We start from the raw sequence: 21779 nt of genomic DNA, 5'->3' as shown, positions 1-21779 counted from the left end.
TTCAGTCAAGACATATCCTGATTTCAAAAATGTTAAAATGTAAAGAAAATTATCTTAAAAGTAAGGAAAAAGTAGGGGCGCCTGGGTGGCTCAGCCAAATGTCTGACTTCGGCTCAGGTCATGATCTCGCGGTTCATGGGTTCAAGCCCTGCTTCGGGCTCTGTGCTGACAGCATAGAGCCTGGAGCCTGCTTTGGATTCTGTGTCTCCCTCTCTCTCTCTGCCCCTTCCCCGCTCATGCTCTTTTCTCTCTCTCTTTCTCAAAAATAAGTAAATGTTAAAACAAATTTAAAAAAAAAAGTAAATTACTAGTGAGCCTATCAAGTATGAACATTGTATCAGTTGTTTTCTATAATTTATCTGATTAATAAAGCAGTAGAATCTAGTGGGTTAGAGCAGCAAATCAACTTTTTGCCTCAGAACCCCCTTTCACTCCTACATTTAAAAAGTTTATTAACTCATTTAAAAAAATAAGCCCATTACATGTTAACACAGTGGGGGTTTTTTGACATGTTTTAAAGTGAAATTTTATTTTTCCCGAACAAAAGCAAATTTGGTGAGAAGAGTAGTATTTGTTGTTTTACATTTTTTTTTTTTTTGCAAATCTCATAATTACTTCCGCATTCAATCTGTTGCTGAAAAACTTCACTGTGTATTCATCAGAGAATGACAATGAAGGCTGCAAATACTGTCTTAGTATTAATATAAAAAACAATTTTGACCTCACAAACCCACTTAAGGGATTACCAGGACCCACTCTGAGCACGGACTCTGGAGCCAGATTGTCTAAGTTTAAGGGTACTCACTTGCTACAGTGACCCCCTTACTAGCTTACTTAAACCCTCTGTGCCTCATTTCTCTGGTTTCAAAAAGAAGGATAACAGCAGCACAGTACTTATTTCATATAATTATTGTGTACTTAGAATAGTTCTTATCAGGGCACCTGGTGGCTTGATCTCATGGTTCATGAGTTTGAGCTCCACACTGGGCTCTGCACTAACAGCGTGGAGCCTGCTTGGGATTTCTTCTCTTTCCCCTCTCTCATCCCCTCCTCCACTTGCTCTCTATCTCTCTCTCAGAATAAATAAAAATAAACTTTAAAAAAAAAGAATAATTCTTATCACAAGTAAACACTATAAATGTTTGCTACAAGTATTATATACTTAATTTTCCTGACACTATATATGGTACTATAAAATAATCTCTGTTATTCCCAACTAATAGATAAGAAAATTAATGTGTAAATTAGGTCAAATGACCCACACAAGGTAACACAGTTGAACTGGTAAAACTAGGATTTTAACTTAATGCCTATTCCAAAACCTATGGTTGAAAAATGTACCTTGTCCCCTTTCTTGTAGCTCATACTACTCCCCACAGCTTTCTATGTCCTGGCCATACTCTTAAGTTTTTCTATAACTTCATGTACCCCTTCACCCCAGGGATTCTTTCCAGCCTAGAATGCTGTCTTACTACTGCTATACAAATAGCTGCCTTCTTCCAATCCTGTTAGTCTCAGCAAGCCTTTCTTGACCACTTCATCTAAATAGCATCCCTTTCTCCCTACTCTACTACTTTCCATTCCAACAAATATGGTTCATTTCCTTCCTAGAGCTTTGGATTTTATACCTGGCTTCTTAGATCTTATTACTTATTATCTATCTTCCCTATAAGATTATTAAGTTATATGAAAATGGTCCCTTTCTGTTTTGGTAACATTTGGGTATTCACTATATACTCAAAGCTAACAAACATACTATGGTATCTGGACTTAATGGCAGGTACTTCTGTGTATTTGTTGAATCAATGAACTACACTGCTTATATGACCTTGGACAAATCAATTAAATCCTTTGGGCTTTACTTTTACTTACTATATCTAAAATCCTAAAAATATTCAAGTACCTTCATTTGAAAAACAGAATAGTGCTGGTTACAGAGAAATTTTGTAAATATGGATTTCCTAACTATTCTCAGTACCTTAGTATCTGGAGGTAGCTGTGAACGTAGTTATAAATGTACTAAAAGTTTCCCTTTTATTTAACCAGACAATGTATAATTCTGTAGATTTTTTCCACTGTATATTATACCCATCCCATTATCTGGTATATAGAAAGTATATTTAAAAGCAAAAATCAAGGGATGCCTGCCTGGCTCAGTAGGTAGAGCAGGAGACTCTTGATCTCGAGATCATGAGTTCAAGCCCCACATGGGGTCTAGAGATTACTTTAAAAAAATTAAAGTCTTAAAAACAAAAATCAAGCTGATATTCCAGCATGCAGCTCAATTTGGGCCCATACTACCTTACTTTCAGACTATCTAACAAAGTAAAAAGACATCACAGGAAATAATTATCTTTTTGATGGCCATGGTAATGGCAACCTTTATTAGCAAGCCCTGAATACAACATAATGAACAAAATAAGAAACTGCTGGAACGTGATCTGAAGGTCAATAACTACTTGCCAGGAAGCAAACTCACTGTACTCATCCAAGTACAATAAGCTTTCCATGGCCTACACAGGCAGAAATTGTGTCTTAGCTGACAGCATGTATCTTTTTCAGAAATTGTCAATTTATAAAGAATCGGATTATAAGAGGCAGTACAGCCTAATGGTTAGAGTATGGGGGTCTGGCTCTAGACTGCCTGAGTTCAAATTCCAGTTCCATGACCTACCAGCTATGCATCTGTGGAAAAATTACTCCACTAATTTATGGACTCAAATTCCTCATTTATAAAAGGGAGATAATGTAAGTACCTATGTCAAAGTTTTGTTTTTTCGTTTTTTTAAGATTAAATAAGTTAACACATCAGTGAGAAAAACTAATTATGGTAACTGCTCTCTAGGGTTTACTGGATAAACAAAGCTATACAATTATCAGGGAAACATATGAAATCATAAAAAATGGTTTTTGCTACTGCAAATTTTCAAACTAGGCCAACAACTATAACAATATTTCAAGGTATAAATCTGAAATTTGAGTACTCAAGATGTGCATTTATTGTAAATATCAACTTCTCTAAAAAAAACCCTAAAGCTGCACCATTCAATATGGTAGCCACTAGCCACATATAGCTATTTAAATTAAATTAAAATAAAATAAAATAAACAAAAATAAAATTTAAAGACTCAATTCCTTAGTTGCACTAGCTACATTTCAAGTGCTCAGTAGCTACATGCAGCCATACTGGAGAACAGAGATAAAGAACACAGACATCATCACAGAAATTCTATTGGACAGCACTGATCTCAATGTAGTTACATAATACAATTATGATGAGTAAATTCAATTATTCAGTAACTGTAAATATTTAGGCAACAAGAAGGTAAAAAGACACAACTACTAAAAACTATTAAAAAGTATTTCAAAAGTAAAACTCAAAGGCAGTAATTAAGATGTGATTATTTCAAGTCTCTTAGGTAAAATTGCTAAATAAATAGAAGCTACCCACCAAAGATGACCAAAAATTCCAACATGTCTAATTGTATGGAAAAATTCTTTAACTTTTAAAAAGTTAAATTTCATAATTTTACCTCTGTTCTAAGATCAGTTTTCTAAAGGAGGAGGTGGCATAGGAATGCGGCAGAATTCAAGTGTGGAATTCATTTGTTGAGACTTCAATATTTTCCAGCTCTATAAAAATAAAAATTAAAAAACTGAAATATTAAGATAATACTCTCATGAAATAAAAAACAATTTTGATAAAACATTTATAATACAATTTATCTATTTTTAAAAATAATTAGGGATTAAAAAGCTTTCTATAATGACCAGCATACACTTGTATACCATCATTAAACCAAATTTAAAAAATAGCAGGGGCGCCTGGGTGGCTCAGTCGGTTAAGCACCCGACTTCAGCTCAGGTCACGATCTCACGGTCCGTGAGTTCGAGCCCCGCGTCGGGCTCTGTGCTGACAGCTCAGAGCCTTGAGCCTGTTTTGGATTCTGTGTCTCCCTCTCTCTGACCCTCCCCCATTCATGCTCTGTCTCTCTCTGTCTCCAAAATAAATAAACGTTAAAAAAAAACTTTTTTTTTTTAAATAGCAGATTTAGAGAAATGAAGTTTGAGTTTTAGTTTCAAATTTCCCATTAATTACCTGTAAGACCTTGAGGAGCTGACTTAAATATTAGGGAGTTTCACTTGAATAATCTATAAAAATCAGTCCTTTTCAGTCAAAAATTCCATTAATCCAACTTTTGGAACACATTACAATGATATCTCTCTCTCTCTCTCTCTCTCTCTCTCACACACACACACACACACACACACACACAATCATTAAAATTTCAATATGCAGTATATCATCAACCTTAAATAATAAGTATCAATGGCTATATCATCATTTTGGATGAGTTTCACAGAACTGAAAATTTTATCATTTTTAAAAAGAACACAGGAAATGCTATTACTTGAGGTTTTGGTACAAAAACATATTAAAATTATTTTGATCAGTGAGAAAACTTTTCAAATTGCTAAAAGTATACTTTCCTCTGAAAGTAGAAGCTATTTTTAAGTAGCTGCTGACCACATTATACTCTACCACTTTGATTCAAAATCGTATCACAACTTTAAAATCTAAAACACCAAAAAAACCTTAAATTTTAAAATTTAAAATATGTTCATAAACAAAATATGATTTAAAAAATACAAATAAGACCACAATAAAATTCTCTTGGAGTAAAGTTATATGATCATTACAAAGTCTCTGATGTTTTTCAAACTAAAGATGTGTCAGAGCCTCCCAATCCAACCATAGCAGCTGACTTTTTATCTCTTATGTATTGACTATCACGTAAGATTTTCATTTCATGAGTTCTGCAGTGGGTGAAAAACCTTGATGAGGACTAAGAGAAAACCTCTGGAAAGATACACAAGAAATGGTCATACTTTGGGAAGGGTCATTTGATATCAAGGAAACTCTCTTTTTGTACCTTGGGAATTTTGAGCCACCAAGACAATTGCCAGATTTTGAAGCAGTATAAGCAGACTGACTTGAGAGCTATACTGTACTCTCTGTAGAGATGACTCTCCAACAATCTTTCAGGGTTAAGGATACAGGTACTCACTAGGTTCTCAATTTAAGGGGCAAAAACAAACAAACAAGCAAACAAACAAACAAAAAAACCAACATGGCGATGGATAGGAAACCTGAGTTTTATTAAACTTTAGCACAGCTTCAGAACAATTCAACTCCTGATAGATAAATTGGAAGTAATAAGCCCCTCAGCCACTTGAGCAACAGAAAAAAAAAAAAGGGGGTGGGGGACCCTGTTAGGGAGGTAACACTGTTTGAAGCCTCTATGGTTCTTTCATATACAAGGTCTAGCACACAATCAAAAATTACTAAATATACTAAGTGACAAAAACATGACCAATAATTAAGAGAAAACTAGATCCACAGATGATCCAACAATAAAGTTCACACACAAGGACAACTATTTAAAATAATTCTGGGGGTGCTTGGGTGGCTTAGTCAGTTGAGCATCTGGCTCTTGGTTTCAGCTCAGGTCATGATCTCCTGGTTCATGGATTCAGGCTCATGTCGGGCTCCATGATGACAGTACAGAGTCTGCTTGGGATTCTCTCTCTCTCTCTGCCCCTTCCCCTCTCGCGCGTGCTCTCTCTCTCTCTCTCAAAATAAATAAACTTAAAAAAGGTAGTGTTATAGCAGAATACTATTAAAACATACAATAATTCTGAATAAGGTACTAGAGCAAAAAATCAACAAAACTGATGAGGTAGAAAATTTCACCAATGAATTAGGATATAAAAAAAATGTAAATTCTAAAACTGAAAAATACAATATATATGAAATTAAGAACTCAATATATTAGTTTTATAGCAAACTGGACACAGCAGACCATAGGATTAGAAGGTAAGGGCGCCTGGGTGGCTCAGTCGGTTAAGTGTCCGACTTCAGCTCAGGTCACGATCTCACGGTCCATAAGTTCGAGCCCCGCGTCGGGCTCTGATGGCTCAGAGCCTGGAGCCTGTTTCCGATTCTGTGTCTCCCTCTCTCTCTGCCCCTCCCCCGTTCATGCTCTGTCTCTCTCTGTCTCAAAAATAAATAAATGTTAAAAAAAAAAAAAAAAAAAGAAGGTAAGTCAGTAAAAAATACCAAACTATAACATGAGAAAGAAAGTAGGAAAGAAGAAAGAAGACTAGAAGAGAGGGGAAAAGTTGGAGGAAAGGCTTAAGATAAATGGAAGATATGCTCAAAATGTCAATATACATACAATCAAGGTTCCAGACAAGAGCAGAAACAGATATAAGCAATATTCAAAGAATAACAGTTTTACAAAACTGATGAAAGAAATCAATTCAGGGATTCAAGACACTCTGCCAACTCCAAGCAGAATATACTCAAAGAACACCATACCCAGGAAATCATCATCAAACTATAAAATGAATGAGTGAAAAAAGAAAAAATTCATATAAAAAGCATAGAAAAAAATTCAGCTGACCTTCAAAGAAACAGTAAGATTGACAGCAAATTTCTCAATGAAAACAAAAGAAACCAGTATATAACAGAATGATAGTTAAAAGGACAAAAGAAAATAACTGCCAATCTAGAATATAGTAAATATCCTTTACATAACCAGCAAAAATATCCTTTAAAAATTAAGGTAGAGGCACCTAGGTGGCTCAGTCAGTTAAAGCATCTGACTTTGGCTCAGGTCATGATCTTACAGTTTCATGAGTTCAAGCCCCCTGACTGGCCTCTGTGCTGACGGTATGGAACCTGCTTGGGATTCTCTGTCTTCCTCTCTCTCTGCTCCTCCCCCACTCATGCTGTCTCTGTCTCTCTCAAAATAAATAAATCAACTTAAAAAAAAAATCAAGCATGATGCTTGTTTTAAAAACTAAGGTGGAGGAGGAACACCTGGGTGTTCAGTTGGGTTAAGCATTCGAGTCTTGGTTTCAGCTCAGATCATGAGCTCTCGGTTCATGTGTTCGATGGAGCCCCATGTTGGGTTCTGGGCTGACAATGGAGAGCCTGCTTGGGTTTTTTTTTTTCTCCCTTTCCCTCTCTCTCTGCCTGCCCCTCCCCAGTACACACGCACATGTACATGGACTCTCTCTCAAAATAAATAAACATTAAAAAAAAAAACTTTAAAGTATTAAGGTGGAGGAGAGGACTCTGGGAAGATGACAGAGTTAAGAGCACCAGGAGTCTATCAGCATCTAGACAACAATCATACCTGCAGAATCTGTTTTGGAACTCTGAAGTCTACTGAATGCTTAAAACTTCCATGGAAAGACCTGTGGTTTTTATTTTAATTGTGATTAATTTTGGTCAATTTCAGCTCTCAGCACAGCAATAGCTACCCATCCCCCACCCTGAGCCACATAGCAAGGAGCAAAGCACATGTTTCTATAGCAGCTTGCAGGAGCCAGGATGGGCAAATAGGACTCTGTCCAACAAATATCAAATATTTGTGCTCTGATTGCTGACTGCTGCTTCTGATCATGGAGGTACAGAAAAAGAGCTGGGCAACCATTGTTGTCCCATCTCCCCTCATTGTTGTAAGCCTCACTCCTCTCACTAAAGTGACTTCCAGGGGACTTAATGGCCTGTTCCCATATTCCCCCCCCACCTCCATTTTTCTCTTTTTCCCCTTTTGGGAGCCAGACATTGGAGACCAAGACAAAAACAACTGCATATGAAGGGAAAAATAGAAAGTGATCATGCATGCCCAGAATGTGCACAGAAAAGACATTAAGTTTACATCTTAGGCTGACCCTTGGCATGGAGATAGCTTATAACAAACAACAAAATAAAAACAAAAACAAGGTGGGAGGGACAAAAAAGGATGGAAAACCCTAAGGAAGGACAAAAATCTGATTTCCAGAGTTTCACATTGTTATATTAAGATGTCTAGCATTCAACAACAACAACAAAAACCACACAAGGTGTGTGAAGAAACAGGGAAGAGTGGCCCATTCAAAGAAAAACTGTTCCTGAAGAAGACCTGATGGCAGATATATTAGACAAAGGCTTTAAAACAACTGTCTTAAAGGTATTTAAGGAACTAAGGAATATGTGGAGAAAGTTAAGAAAATGAGATATGAATAAAATGGAAATATAAAGAGACAAAAACTAAAACAAAACCAAAAAAAATTCTGCAGCTGAAAAATACAAAAACTGAAATGAAAATTTCACTTCTGGGATACACAGGCACATGTGAGTAGGCAGAAGAAAGAAAGTAAACTTCAAGGTAGGACAATGAAAATTATCCTGTCTGAAAAACACAAAAAGACTGAAGAAAATAAACAGAGGTCAAAGGGACCTATCTACCAACAAGTAGATCAAGATATGCATTGTGTAAGTCCTATAAGGAGAAGAGAGGGAAAGAGGTAGAGAAAATATTTATGTATGTATGTATGTATGTATGCATGTATGTATTCATTCATTCATTCATTGTTTAAAAAAACTTTTAATTTTAGAGAGAGAGAACAGGAGCAAGAGAGAGGGGAGAGAAGGGAGAGATGGAGGGGGAGAGGGGAGGATAGGGAGAGGAGGGGGGCGGGGAGAGAATCTTAAGCAGAACCAATGTGGGGCTTAATCCCATGACCCTGGGATTGTGACCTGAGCCAAAATCAAGAGTTAGATGCTCAACTGACTGAGCCACCCAGGCACCCCAGTAAAGAAAATATTTAAAGAAATAATGGCTGAAAACATCCCAAATTTGATGAAAGACATGAATATAAACATCCAGGAAGTCCAGTGAACTCCAAGTAAGAGGAACTCAAAGAGACCCACACTGAGACACATTATAATCAAGCTGTTGAAAGACAAAGAGGATCTTGAAAACAGTAAGACAGAAGTGAGCTCAGATACAAAGGAACCCTCAATAAGACTATAAGCAGATTTCTCATAAGAAATTTTAAAGCCCAGAAGGCAGTGGGCTGATATATTCTAAGTGCTAAAAGAAAAAAAACTGGCAGCCAAGAATCCTACATCTGACAAAACTATTCTTCAAAAGTGAGACAAGAAATAAGACATTCCCAGATTAAAAAAAAAAAAAAAAAAAGCTAAGGGAGAGTTCACTACCACTAGACATGTCTTACAAGAGATGCTCAAGGGAATCCTACAAAATGAAATAAAAAGACACTAGACAATAAACTCAAAGCTGTGTGAAGGAATAAAAATCTCAGCAAAGGCAAATACATGGGCCATTATAAGTTAATATTATTGTAACAATGATTTATAACCATTTTCTAAAAATGTTTATTTACTTATTTTTGAGAGAGAGAGAGAGAGCGAGGGAGGGACAGAGATAGAGGGAGACACAGAATCCAAAACAGGCTCCAGGCTCTGAGCTGTCAGTACAGAGCCCGATGTGGGGCTCGAACTCACAAACTGTGAGATCATGACCTGAGCTGAAGTTGGATGTTTAACCGACTGAGACACGCAGGTGTCCCTATAACCATTTTTTTACACAATTTAGGAGACTAATACATTAAAAAGAACCAACTATTAGTCTAAAAGCTAGTATTATTGTAACTGGCATATATGTCCACATTTTGTTTTCTACATAACTTAAACTAATACATTTATTTATTTGCAAACACTTCTTAATTTGTAAAAGATGTTTAGGAGGAAAGCTGAATCTGCTCAAGGTACGGGTTTTACATGACTATTTCGTTTAGGTCCCATGCACTTAAGAGGCACTGAGGTTAATTTAATTATGACTGTCCCATGCTGAGTATCATAAAAAGACTGTCACGACTGCACAGTGAGGTAATGTATAGTTACCAACCTTGACATTTATTTTGCTGTCAACTAGATCAAGACTAATGCATTTAAAAGAATTATTTATGTTTTGGAGCATACAATGTACAAAGATGCAATCAACAACTGAAAGGGGTGGGAAGGGATCTGTAAAGAAGTAGAGATTTATTATGTTATTGAAGTTAAATTAGTGCAAATTCAAATTACAGTGTTACAACTTTAGGTTATTAAATTCAATCTCCACAATAACCACATATACACACAAAAACAGCTATAGAATATACACAAAAGGAAATGAGAAATAAATTTAAACATTTCACTAAAACAATCAACTAAATGCAAAAGCAATGCAGAAATATGGAACAAAAAAAGATAAAATATGTAGAAAACAAATAGCAAAACTACAGAATTCTTTATCAGTAATTACTATAAATGTGAATGGATTAAACTCTTCAAAAGAGTTTGGCAAGACAGATAAAAAGGCATGATCCAAATATATGCTGTCTATAAAAGACTCACTTGAAATCCAAAGACACAGAGAGTAAAAGAATGGAAAAAGATAGTCCGTGCAAATGGTAACTTAAAAGAGATTAAAGATGGCTATACTAATATCTGAAAAATAAACTTTAATTCAAAAAAGAGACAAAGGACATTATATGTAATAAAAGGTTCAATACAGCAAGAAGATGTAACAATTATAAACATTTATGCGCCTAATGACACACCATCAAATTATTTGAAGCAAAACTGACAGAACTGAAGGGAGAAACAGTTTTATAACATTTGGAGACTTCAATACCCCATCACAATAATGGATAGAACAAGCAGACAAAAGGAAATTAGAGAAACAGAGGATGTAAGCAACACAATAATCCAACCAGATCTAACACACATATACAGAACACTCTACCCAGCAAAAGCTGATATAGTCTTCAAGTACAACTGGGCCACTTTCCAATACAGATCGTATGTTAGGACACAAATTAAATATCAATAAATTTAAGAAAAACAGATATCACACATAGTGTCTTCTGGGATCATAACAGGAGTAAGTCAGAAGTGAACAGAAGAAAAATGGGAATATCCATAAAATTGTAAAAATTAAACAAAAGATTTTAAAATAACCAAAAGGCCAAAGAAGAAATCACAAAATAAATTACAAAATACTTAAGAGACAAAGGAAAGTAAACACACAATATACCAAAACTTATGAGATGTAGCAATAGTGATGCTAAGGAGGAAATTTAGAATTATAAATGCTTATATTAAAAAACAAAAAAAGCTCTCAAATCAAAACAACCTAACTTTACAACTTAAAGAACTAGAAAAGGGGGCGCCTGAGTGGCTCAGTAGGTTGAGCATCAGACATAAGATTGAGCCCCGTTGAGCTTATACCACGGAGCCTTGCTTGGGACTTTCCCCCTCTCTCTCTGCTCCTCCCCCACACGTGCATGCGTGCAAGCTCGGGCTCCCTCTGTCTCAAATAAACAAGAAAACTTAAAAAAAGAAAGAAAGAAACTAGAAAAAGGAGGAAAAAATAAGCCCAAAGCTAGCAGAAGGATGAAAATAACAAAAATTGGGGTGCATGGATGGCTCAGTCAGTTAAGCGTCTGACTTCAGCTCAGGTCAGGATTTCACAGTTTGTGGATTCGAGCCCTGTGTCAGGCTCTGTGCTGACAGCTTGGAGCCTGAAGCCTGCTTTGGATTCTCTCTCTCTCTCTCTCTCTCTCTCTCTCTCTCTCTTTCTCTCTCTCTCGCTCAAAAATGAATAAACATTTAAAAAAATTAAAATCTTAAATAAATAAAAATCCATTGATGATAGAAGTCTGAGTTTACTTAGAAAAAAGAAAATAAAGATTAACAGAGATAAATGAAATAAAGAACAGAAAAACAATAGAGAAAAGCAATAAAATCAAAAGTTGGTCCTTTGAAAAGATTAAGAAAATTGACAAGGTTTAGTGAGATGGACTAAGAAAAAAGAGAGAACACAAAATACTAAAATTGGAAATGAAAAGGGGAAGATTACTACTGATTCTATAGAAATAAAAAGAGTTATAAGAGAATTCTATGAAATACTGTACACCAACAAATTTCTGGGAATAAAAAAACTACCAGGTCTAAATCATGAGAAACAGAAAATATGAATAGATCTATAACTAGTAAAGTGATTTAATCAGCAGTTAAATATCTTCTGATAAAGAAAAGCCCTGGACCTGATGGCTTCACTGATGAATTCCACCAAACATTTAAAGAACTAATACCAATCCTCCCAAACTTCTGAAAAAACAGAAGCGGGAATATTTCATAATTCATTCTATGAGGCCAATATTACCCTGATACCAAAGCCAGACAAAGACACAACAAAACAAGAGATCTGTAAATCTTTTATAAACATCAATGCAAAAATCCTCAACAAAATACTTGCAAACAGAATTCAGCAGCATATTAAAAGGATTATACACTATAACCAAGTAGAACTTTTTTCCTGGAATGCAAGGATGAGTCAAACATAAAAAAAATGTAATATACCCAATTACTAGAATGAAGGGAAAAATGCCACATGATAATCTCAATTCATGCAAGAAAATCATGTAACAAAATTCAACACCTTTTTCAATAAAAAATGTAAAAAAAAAAAAAATAGAAAGAATCTATCCTAACATAATCAAGGCCGTACATGAAAATCCCAGAAAACATCATACACAAGGTTGAAAGACTGAAAGTTTTTTCTCTAAGATCAGGAACAAGGCAAAGATGTCTGTTTTCACCACTTTTATTCAACATAGTACTGGAAGTTCTAGCCAGGGTAAATATACAAGAAAAAGAAATAAGAGGCATCCAAATTGGAAAGGAAAAAGCAAAAACCATGTTTGTATATATAATGTATAAAACCCTAAAGACTCCACCAAAAGAACTATAAACATATCCAAAAGTAGCAGAATCAAAGTTAACTCACAAATATCAGTTGCATTTCCGTACACTAAGAATGGACAGTCTGAAAAGGAAAAATTCCATTTACCAAAAAATTCTATTACAATAGTATCCAGAGGAATAAAATACTTATAAATTAACTTAACCAATGAGGCTAAAGACTTGTACAATGAAAGCTACAAGACATAGGTTAAAGAAACTAAAGACATAAATAAAGGAAAACTCATCCTATGGTCATGGAAGGCTTAATATTGTTAAGACGTCAATACCATTGACTCCTGAGCTACATGGATTTGAAATGCACAGGTCTACTTCCATACAGATTTTGTGGATAAATACTGCAAAATGTATTTTCTATTCCTTGTTTTCTCAAAATTTTCTTTTCTCTAGCTTACTTTACTATAATACAGTATATAATACCTATAATGTACAAAATCTATGTTAATCAACTATATTATTGGTAAGGCTCCTGGTCAACAGGAGACTATTAGTAAAGTTTTGGGGAATTCACAAGTTATACACAAATTTTTGAATGTGCAGGGTGTCAATGCCCCTAACCCCAAATTGTCAATTGTATATCTATGTCTGTCTGTATCTATATCTATATCATATCTATATCTATATCCATATCCATATGTGTATCTATACCTATCTATCTATCTACCTCATGTTCTTTATCCATGCATCCATTGACAGTAGGTTGTTTCCATATCTTGGTATTATAAATAAAGTTGTAATGAACATGGGGGTGCAGGTATCTTTTTAGGTTCTTGTTGTGTTTTCTTTGAATAAGTACCCAGAAGTGGAATTCTTGGATCATATGGTAGTTCAATTTTTTTTATTTTTTGAGGAAACTCCATACCTGTTTCCACAGTGCTTGTGCCAATTTACATTCCCACCAACAGTGCAGAGTTCCCTTTTCTCCAAATCCTTGCCAACACTTGTTACTTATCTTTCTGATAACAGCCATTCAAACAGGTGTGAGAATACCTCACTGTAGTTTTGATTTGCATTTCCCTGATAACTAGTGAAGGTGGGCATCTTTGCATGTACCCACTGGCTGTCTGTAAGTCTTCTTTGGGAAAATGTCTATTCAGATCCTCTGCCCCAAAAGACAGTCTTTTAAATAAAAGATGCTAGGTCAACTGGATATCACATCACTATGGAAAATAATGTACCATGATCTCTAAACTTACACAATTCACAAAATTACGTCCCAAGTAGAACACAGATCTAAATGTATACGAAGTATACGAAACAAAACAAACAAACAAAAAAACCATAGCAAACCATCTTTGTGTCTTTGAAGCAGCCCAACTAGCAATAAAAAAAAGCACTATAACAACAATGAAAAATACATTAATTGTATTGTATTAAATCTGTCATGAAAAGACAGAATGAGTGACAAGTCAAGCCAAAGGCTAGAAAAAGATATCAGCAATACATATGCCCAATACCTAGGGACAGGTCTATGACTGTTTGGGGGTAAGGGTTGGGGCAAGAAAACTGTGACTTCCTAAACAAAAGGCAAGCCTAAGACTGAGGTTAGACTAGGATGAGAGACAATATACTTACCCTCAGTCATGATCCTCGTAATGAGGGAAAAAAGAAAAGTGATGAGAGAAAGGCTATTTCTAGAGAAGACAGTGTTAGGAAATGAATTTACTCTCTTGCCTGACATAATCAAAAGGTGGGGAGGATTATAAACATCATTTTTCAAGGCACTGGGCACACATAATGAAGAACAATGAAGTTGTCCATTTTCCTTCCTTGGGAGAGTTTCCAGGCTGCATTTTAAGGAAGGAAAAAGCAGGTGGAACCTGGCTGACTTCCTGAGTTAAGGAGGTAGAGCTGAGAGTCCAGGCTGATCAAGGTATTAGAGTTTGTAGGATAGAGTAAGGAAAGAGCAGCACAGAGAAAGAACTCTAGCTATCTGTAGAAGGTTCTCTTCTCGTAGTCAGATGAGAATTGATCGGCACATATGTGTGTGAGCCAGGGAAAGGGAAGAAGTCAGGGAAAGAAATGCCTAAAGAATTAGAAGTAGCAATGCCCAGAATTCATGCAGAGCCAGCAATAGAACCTACTCTCACCAACCAGGTTGAAAATCGGGTAAAGTACATGAGAGTCCTTTGTAAATAATGGAGAATAATTAGCCTTTTACTGAACAAAGCTCTAGTAGTGCTTAATAAATCTTGTTATCAAAACCTGGAAGAATCATTGTTTGCCAATACTTTTATATCCCAGGGAAGTTCTAAAAAATATTTATAGCAATACAAAAATATCCAGAACACCCCAAGGTAAAACTCACAGTCTCAAACATCCAATAAAAAAAACTACCAAGAATGCAAAGAATCAGAAAAACGAGATCCAAAATGAAGAGAAAAATTGATCAAAACTCACCCAAAATTAAGTAATGTTACAATAAGCAAAAACTTTAAAACAATAAATATTCAAACCATTAAGTAGAGTCATAGATTTTTTTTTTTAATTTTTTTTTTCAACGTTTTATTTTATTTTTGGGGCAGAGAGAGACAGAGCATGAACGGGGGAGGGGCAGAGAGAGAGGGAGACACAGAATCTGAAACAGGCTCCAGGCTCTGAGCCATCAGCCCAGAGCCCGACGCGGGGCTCGAACTCACGGACCGCGAGATTGTGACCTGGCTGAGGTCGGATGCTTAACCGACTGCGCCACCCAGGCGCCCCGAGTCATAGATTTTTTTTAAAAGGCCTAACTCAAAGTTCTAAAAATAAAAGCCATAACAAGGTAAAAATTACACTGAATAGGAAAAATGGCACAGTAGACATTGCAGAAAAAAAAAATTAGTGAACTTGAAGACACAGCAACAGACACTAGTCAAAATGAAACAGAGGAAAGAGAATTAAAACAAAGCACTAGTGAGCTGTGGGACAATTTTCAAGCAGCCTACAATACTTGTAACTGGATTCCCCAAAGGAGAAAAGAGAGAAGAAAAGGGATAAAAAAAACTTATTTTTGAAAGAAGCAATGATGAAAAAATTTTCTAAATTTTTCTAAATTGGATAAAAACTATTAACCTACAGTTCCAAGAAGTTCAATGAAACCCAAGACAAGACATATGAAGAAAACCACACCAAAGCACATTATAATTAAATTGCTCAAAACTAGTGATAAAGAGAACATCTTAAAACAACTGAAGGGAGGAAAGAGACACATTATGCACAGAGACTCAAAGATAAGCATGACAGAAAAGATGCAAGACAGAAGACAATGAAGCATTATCTTTAAAATGCCAAAAGAAAAAAAAATCTGTCAACCAAGAATTCTATAAACCAAAAATATCTCTCAAAAACAAAGGCAAAAAAAAAAAAAAAGACTTTTTCAGTTTTATAAAAGCACTATAAGAAATGCCCTTTGAAGAGAAGGAAAGAAAACCAGATAGAAATAGGGATTTATACAAAGGATTGAAGAATATCATAAATGGCATTTACAAAGATAAATACATGATTGTTTTCTCATTAATTTCTTATTGTTATTTTCTACAGATATTAAGAAAAAATAAAAGAATCCTTATAAACTTTATGCCAATACACTGAACAACTTAGTTGACATGGACAAATTTCTTACAAGAAACATATCACCAAAACTCACTGAAGAAAGAGATAATATGAATACTCCTGTATCCATTTTAAAAATAGAATTTGCAGTTTAAAAAATCTCCTTATCACCCAAATGTGAAAGACCAGCCCCCTCTGTGTTACAGGTGGACGGGCATGGCTGAAAGTTGAGGGGGAAGTATGAATACTAAAGAAAACCCTCTGAGAACTAAGTCCACACGTTAACACAAACCAATACCAACATACCATCAGAAAACTTTGAAGCACTGAAGGTAATGACGGTAGCAACAGACCCAAACCCAGCTCAACTCCTGAGCAGGTTGACTAAACCTACCCACACACACACTAATGACCATATAGAAAAGTGCTCATTTTGGGGGCATAAATACAAGTTAACTGTCTCTACTATTCTACACAAAGTATCTGGCATTCAAGAAAAAATTTCAAGACATAAAAACAACCACCTATACTCAAGATAGAAAGCAATCAACAGGACCAGGCTAAGAAATAACCCACAGTTTAGAACTACCAGACAGGCACTCCAGCATGACTAGAATATATTAAGGGGTCTATTAAAAAGTTGGACAATATGCATGAGTAGATAGGTAATTACAATAGAGTAATGGAAACTGTAAGAAAAAATCAAATGGAAATGGTAGGGGGAGAAAAAACCAACAACAATGATTCAAAGATAAAGAATTCCTTTTCCAGGCTTATCAGGGGATTCCAATACAGTTTAGGAAGGAATAAACTTAAAAATAAGTCCAAAAAATTATTAAACATGAAACACAAAAAGAAATAACAGAGTAAGGAAAAATTTACAGGTCATCCAAGAACTGTGGGACAGTATCAAATTGCCTAACATAGTTTTATTTGAAGTCCCAGAAAGAGAAAAGAGAGAATAGGATAAAAGAAACATGAGGGAATATGGCTGGGAATTTTCTAAAATACAATGAAAAACATCAAACCACAGATCCAAGAAGCTCAGAGAATCCTAAGCAGGATGAATATCCTCCCATCAAAACAAATCACCACCTAGATACATTATAATAAAACTTCTAAAAACTAAAGATGAGGCGTGAGAGAATCAATGTAGTGTTTGCAAGGGAGAGGATTTCAATCCATTTCCACACATCTTAATCCTTAAGCCAAAATACAAAAGTTTTTAGAAGTTCCTGGAGAACTATACTGGAGAGTACTTTTTGGAAAGTGTTACTGAAATGCCATGTGTCTCATCCTTCCCCAAGGAGTAGATACCAATAGTATTACCTCTTGAACCCATGTCCAAAAAGAAGGAACTTCAGGGCTATTACTCAGAGATCTTGACGTATGTTACCAGCAGCTTGAAGAATACATTAGACTGGTGTGATTCACATTTAAGAAACCTAAAGGGCAAGAGATGGGCTAGCTAATGACTCCAGGATGTCAGAGTGAAAAAGGCTTATTGATATGTTGGAATGAGCACTTCGATACTGTGTCAGTGAAGATCATGCAAATGCTCACTATGGATCAGAGATGCATCACATGGAAGAGAGAGAGAACACTGTCAGAGACACTGACCACAGAAAGAAGCTGGAGGCTCCTTTGAATACACAGGAGCCAAGAAAAGAGTAAGCAAGCATCAACTGAAGAAGAGATGTATTTGCTTCCCACAAGGAAGCTACAGGACAGAGAACTCTAGCAATCAGGAAGAATTTCTGAATTATCAACAAAATTACTTATATAAGAAGTGTGGAGGGGCGCCTGGGTGGCGCAGTCGGTTAAGCGTCCGACTTCAGCCAGGTCACGATCTTGCGGTCCGGGAGTTCGAGCCCCGCGTCGGGCTCTGGGCTGATGGCTCAGAGCCTGGAGCCTGTTTCTGATTCCGTGTCTCCCTCTCTCTCTGCCCCTCCCCCGTTCATGCTCTGTCTCTCTCTGTCCCAAAAATAAATAAACGTTGAAAAAAAAAAAACTAAAAAAAAAAAAAAAAAAAAGAAGTGTGGATCCTGCTTAGGATTCTCTCTCCCTCTCTCTCTGCCTCTCCCCCCCTCAAAATAAACAAACATTTAAAAAAAATGGAAAAGCCATGTGGAAAAAAAAGCAGTAAATAGAACTATCCCTGAGGAAGCTCAAATGTTAGACTTACTAAACAAAAACTTTAAATCACTTCTTTCAAATACGTTCAAAGATAAAAGAACCACATGTAAAGAACTAAATGAGAATAAGAGAATGATATCTCTCCAATTAGAGAATATAGAGATAAGTTTTTGAAGTACCAGAAATTTGGAGTTGAAAAGTATAATAGCTGAAATAAATAACTCTCGAGAGAGGCACATCACATTTGAGCTTGCAGAAGGAAGAATCAGTAAACTTGAAGATAAATCAATTGGGATTATCTGGTTTGAGGAACATAATGAAAAAAGAATGGAGAAAAATGAACAGAGTCTTAGACTTGTGGGTTAGCATTAAACATATCAACATAAGCACAAGGGGACCCAAATGGAGGAGAAAGAAAGGCGAAAATAGTATTTGAAGAATTAATGGCCTACGATTTCCCAAATTTAATGAAGAGCATTATCTACACATCCAAGAATCTCAACAAACTCCAGCTTGGATGAACTCAAGAATATTCATACCCAGACACACAATAAATGGCTGAAAACCATTTAAGTATGTGATGTGTAACTTGAATGCATAGTTGAAGATCTTAAAAAAAATTTTTTTTAATCTTTATTTTTGAGAGACAGAGACAGAGTGCAAGCGGGGGAGCAACAGAGAGAGGAGACACAGGATCTGAAGCAGGCTCCAGGCTCTGAGCCGTCAGCACAGAGCCCGATGCGGGGCTGGAACTCACGATCCGTGAGTTCACGACCTGAGCCGAAGTCGGACGCTCAACTGACTGAGCCACCCAGGTGCCCCCCCCCATTATTTTTAATGTTTATTTATTTTTGAGACAGAGAGAGCTAGAGCATGAACAGAGGAGGGTCAGAGAGAGGGAGACACAGAATCTGAAGCAGGCTTTAGGCTCTGAGCCGTCAGCACAGAGCCCGACGCATGGCTCAAACCCACAAACAGATCATGACCTGAGTCGAAGTCGGATGCTTAACTGACTGAGCCACCCAGGTGCCTCAATGATTTTTTAGATTATATCTTACTGAATGGCTCCAGGAAACAACTTCAAATTTCATGAAAAGAGATGTTTTTCTTGAGATTAATTAAATGAGATCTGGTCTCAAAAATGAGAGGCAAAAGTGCACAGAATATAGCAGAGAAAGAATATGAAAACTGAAATTGATAACTTTATATTCTGGGGGTTATTTGGGCAAAGCATTATCAAGATAACGTACAGGTAACTAATCTCTGTTCACCTCAAACCTCTTTCCCAGGCTCATTACTTTTCCACTCCCAGAAAACGGCAAGTAACTTACTCCAAAGGAGAATGAACAAATCATTAAATCCTTCAGAAAAATACAGTTTGATGTAATTTCATCACCTAGGAATTTTCCCTATGTTTTTCTATTGACTTCTCAACTATAGCAGCTTGGGAATATGTCCCTTTTTAATTAATAGAGAAAATTTTAAACATATGCATAAGTAGGGAAATTAGCATAATGAACCTCCAGGTAGCCATTATTGAGCTTCAATAATTATGAAGTCATGGCCAACCTTTTTTCATTACACTCCCCCAGTGTCTCCTCCACTTATTTTGAAGCGAATTCAGGCTATCATTTTAACTGTAAATATTTTAGTATATATTGCTAAAAGATAAGAGCTTTTTAAAACACATAACCACAATATCATAACATCTAAGAAATTTTAAAGTAATTCCTAAACGTAATCAAATATCCAGTTGGTATTCAAATTTACAATTATGTCAATTTTTTGAAACACTGAATCAGTATCCAAATGAAGTTTACGTACCAGGATTGGATAATGTGTCTCTTAAATCTCTTTTAAGCTATAGGGGTGTATCTTGTAATTTATCTGTTGAAGAAACAGTTATTTATCATCTTCCACATGCCTGGATTTCGCTGATTGTACCCTAATAATATAATATATTCCTCTATCTTCTGTAGTTCTTATAAAATTGTGGTTGGATATAGCAGTTTGACGAGAGTAGATTCATTTTTGCTGGGGGAAGACTGTTGATGCTGTGTTCTCTTGTCTAAAGGTTCATAATGTCTGATTGTCATATTCTGTGATGTTAGCAGCTGTTGGTGATTAATGCTTAGGGATCTTTAGGGGTTACCCAATGGTTATAATTACCTAATCCTATTATTCTTTCTTCATTTAATTAGAATACTTTTTTTTTTTTTTTCAACGTTTATTTATTTTTGGGACAGAGAGAGACAGAGCATGAACGGGGGAGGGGCAGAGAGAGAGGGAGACACAGAATCGGAAACAGGCTCCAGGCTCTGAGCCATCAGCCCAGAGCCCGACGCGGGGCTCGAACTCACGGACCGCGAGATTGTGACCTGGCTGAGGTCGGACGCTTAACCGACTGCGCCACCCAGGCGCCCCTAGAATACTTCTATAAAGAGAAACTTCTCTTTATCTAGTATTTGGTTACTTTGTAGTAGCATTTTTCTAAGATAAGATAAATGCTTAACTTTTTTCCCTTTAGTTACCAATTTCCAAAATGAGTTGGTTAACTAGCATCATCTACTGGTAGCTAATTAGTTTTGCTTTAAATATCATTATAAACTCATGGGCTCAATATACTTGATATGTTTCAACCCACAATAGTTATTATTCTAATACTCAAATTGTTCCATCTTTGCCCTGTGGAAGCTTTTTCATGCTTGGCTCCTGTGAATGCATCAGTTAACTCAGCAAGCCTGGGCTGGTCAAACACTGCACATTCTCAAGAAGGGTCTGTTTTTGTGGCCACTGGCTAGAGTATTACTTTCCTAGGGCTTCCATAACAAATTACCACAAACTGCATGGCTTAAAACAGTAGAAATTTATTGTCTCCCAATCCTGATGGAGGCCAGAAATGTAAAATCAAGATGTTGGCAGGGCCATACTTCCTCTGAAATGGGGAGAATCTTTTCTTGCCTTTTCAGGTTCTGGAGTTGCCAGCAATCCTTGGTTTTTCCTGGCTTGTAGATATAGCACTCCAACCACTGCCTCTGTTGTCACATGGCTATCTTCTTACTGTGTCTGTGTCTCTTTTCTTATAAGGACACCAGTCATACTGGATTAAAGGTCAACCCTCCTTCAGTATTACTTCATCTTAACTGATTACATTTGCAATGACCCTATTTCCAAATAAGGTCAAATACTGAGGTAAATGGGGGTTAGGACTTCAACATAACTTTTTGATCGACAGGACTCAACCTGTAACAGCTGGCTCCTGGAAAATGAACTCTTGAAATGCACTGATTAAAAAAAATAATAAGTCCTGGGGCGCCTGGGTGGCTCAGTTGGTTGAGTGTCTGACTTTGGCTCAGGCCATGATCTCACGGTTTGTGAGTTCAAGCCCCACGTCGGGCTCTGTGCTGACAGCATAGAGCGTGGAGCCTGCTTTGAATTC

The 21779-nt window shown here is 36.3% G+C and overlaps 1 protein-coding gene across 7 annotated transcripts in view; it reads right to left on the bottom strand.

Annotated features, from left to right (window-relative positions):
• The window catches only part of HYCC2 (hyccin PI4KA lipid kinase complex subunit 2), a 91445-nt gene that overhangs the window by 56110 nt on the left and 13556 nt on the right, over positions 1 to 21779 (bottom strand). For 6 of the 7 annotated variants that reach the window (XM_047870075.1, XM_047870071.1, XM_047870069.1 and 3 more), the window contains one exon: positions 3534 to 3633. The gene's annotated coding sequence lies outside the window, so the exon portion shown is untranslated. Of the gene's footprint in view, positions 1 to 3533; positions 3634 to 12695; positions 12716 to 21779 lie in introns of those variants that run through there. The other variant, XM_047870074.1, reaches the window with a different exon arrangement.

Source organism: Prionailurus viverrinus, chromosome C1 (genome assembly GCF_022837055.1).
Source record: "Prionailurus viverrinus isolate Anna chromosome C1, UM_Priviv_1.0, whole genome shotgun sequence".
Taxonomy (NCBI): domain Eukaryota; kingdom Metazoa; phylum Chordata; class Mammalia; order Carnivora; family Felidae; genus Prionailurus; species Prionailurus viverrinus.
The sequence above is the reverse complement of the archived record's forward strand: the minus strand, read 5'-3'. Positions and strand labels throughout refer to the sequence as shown.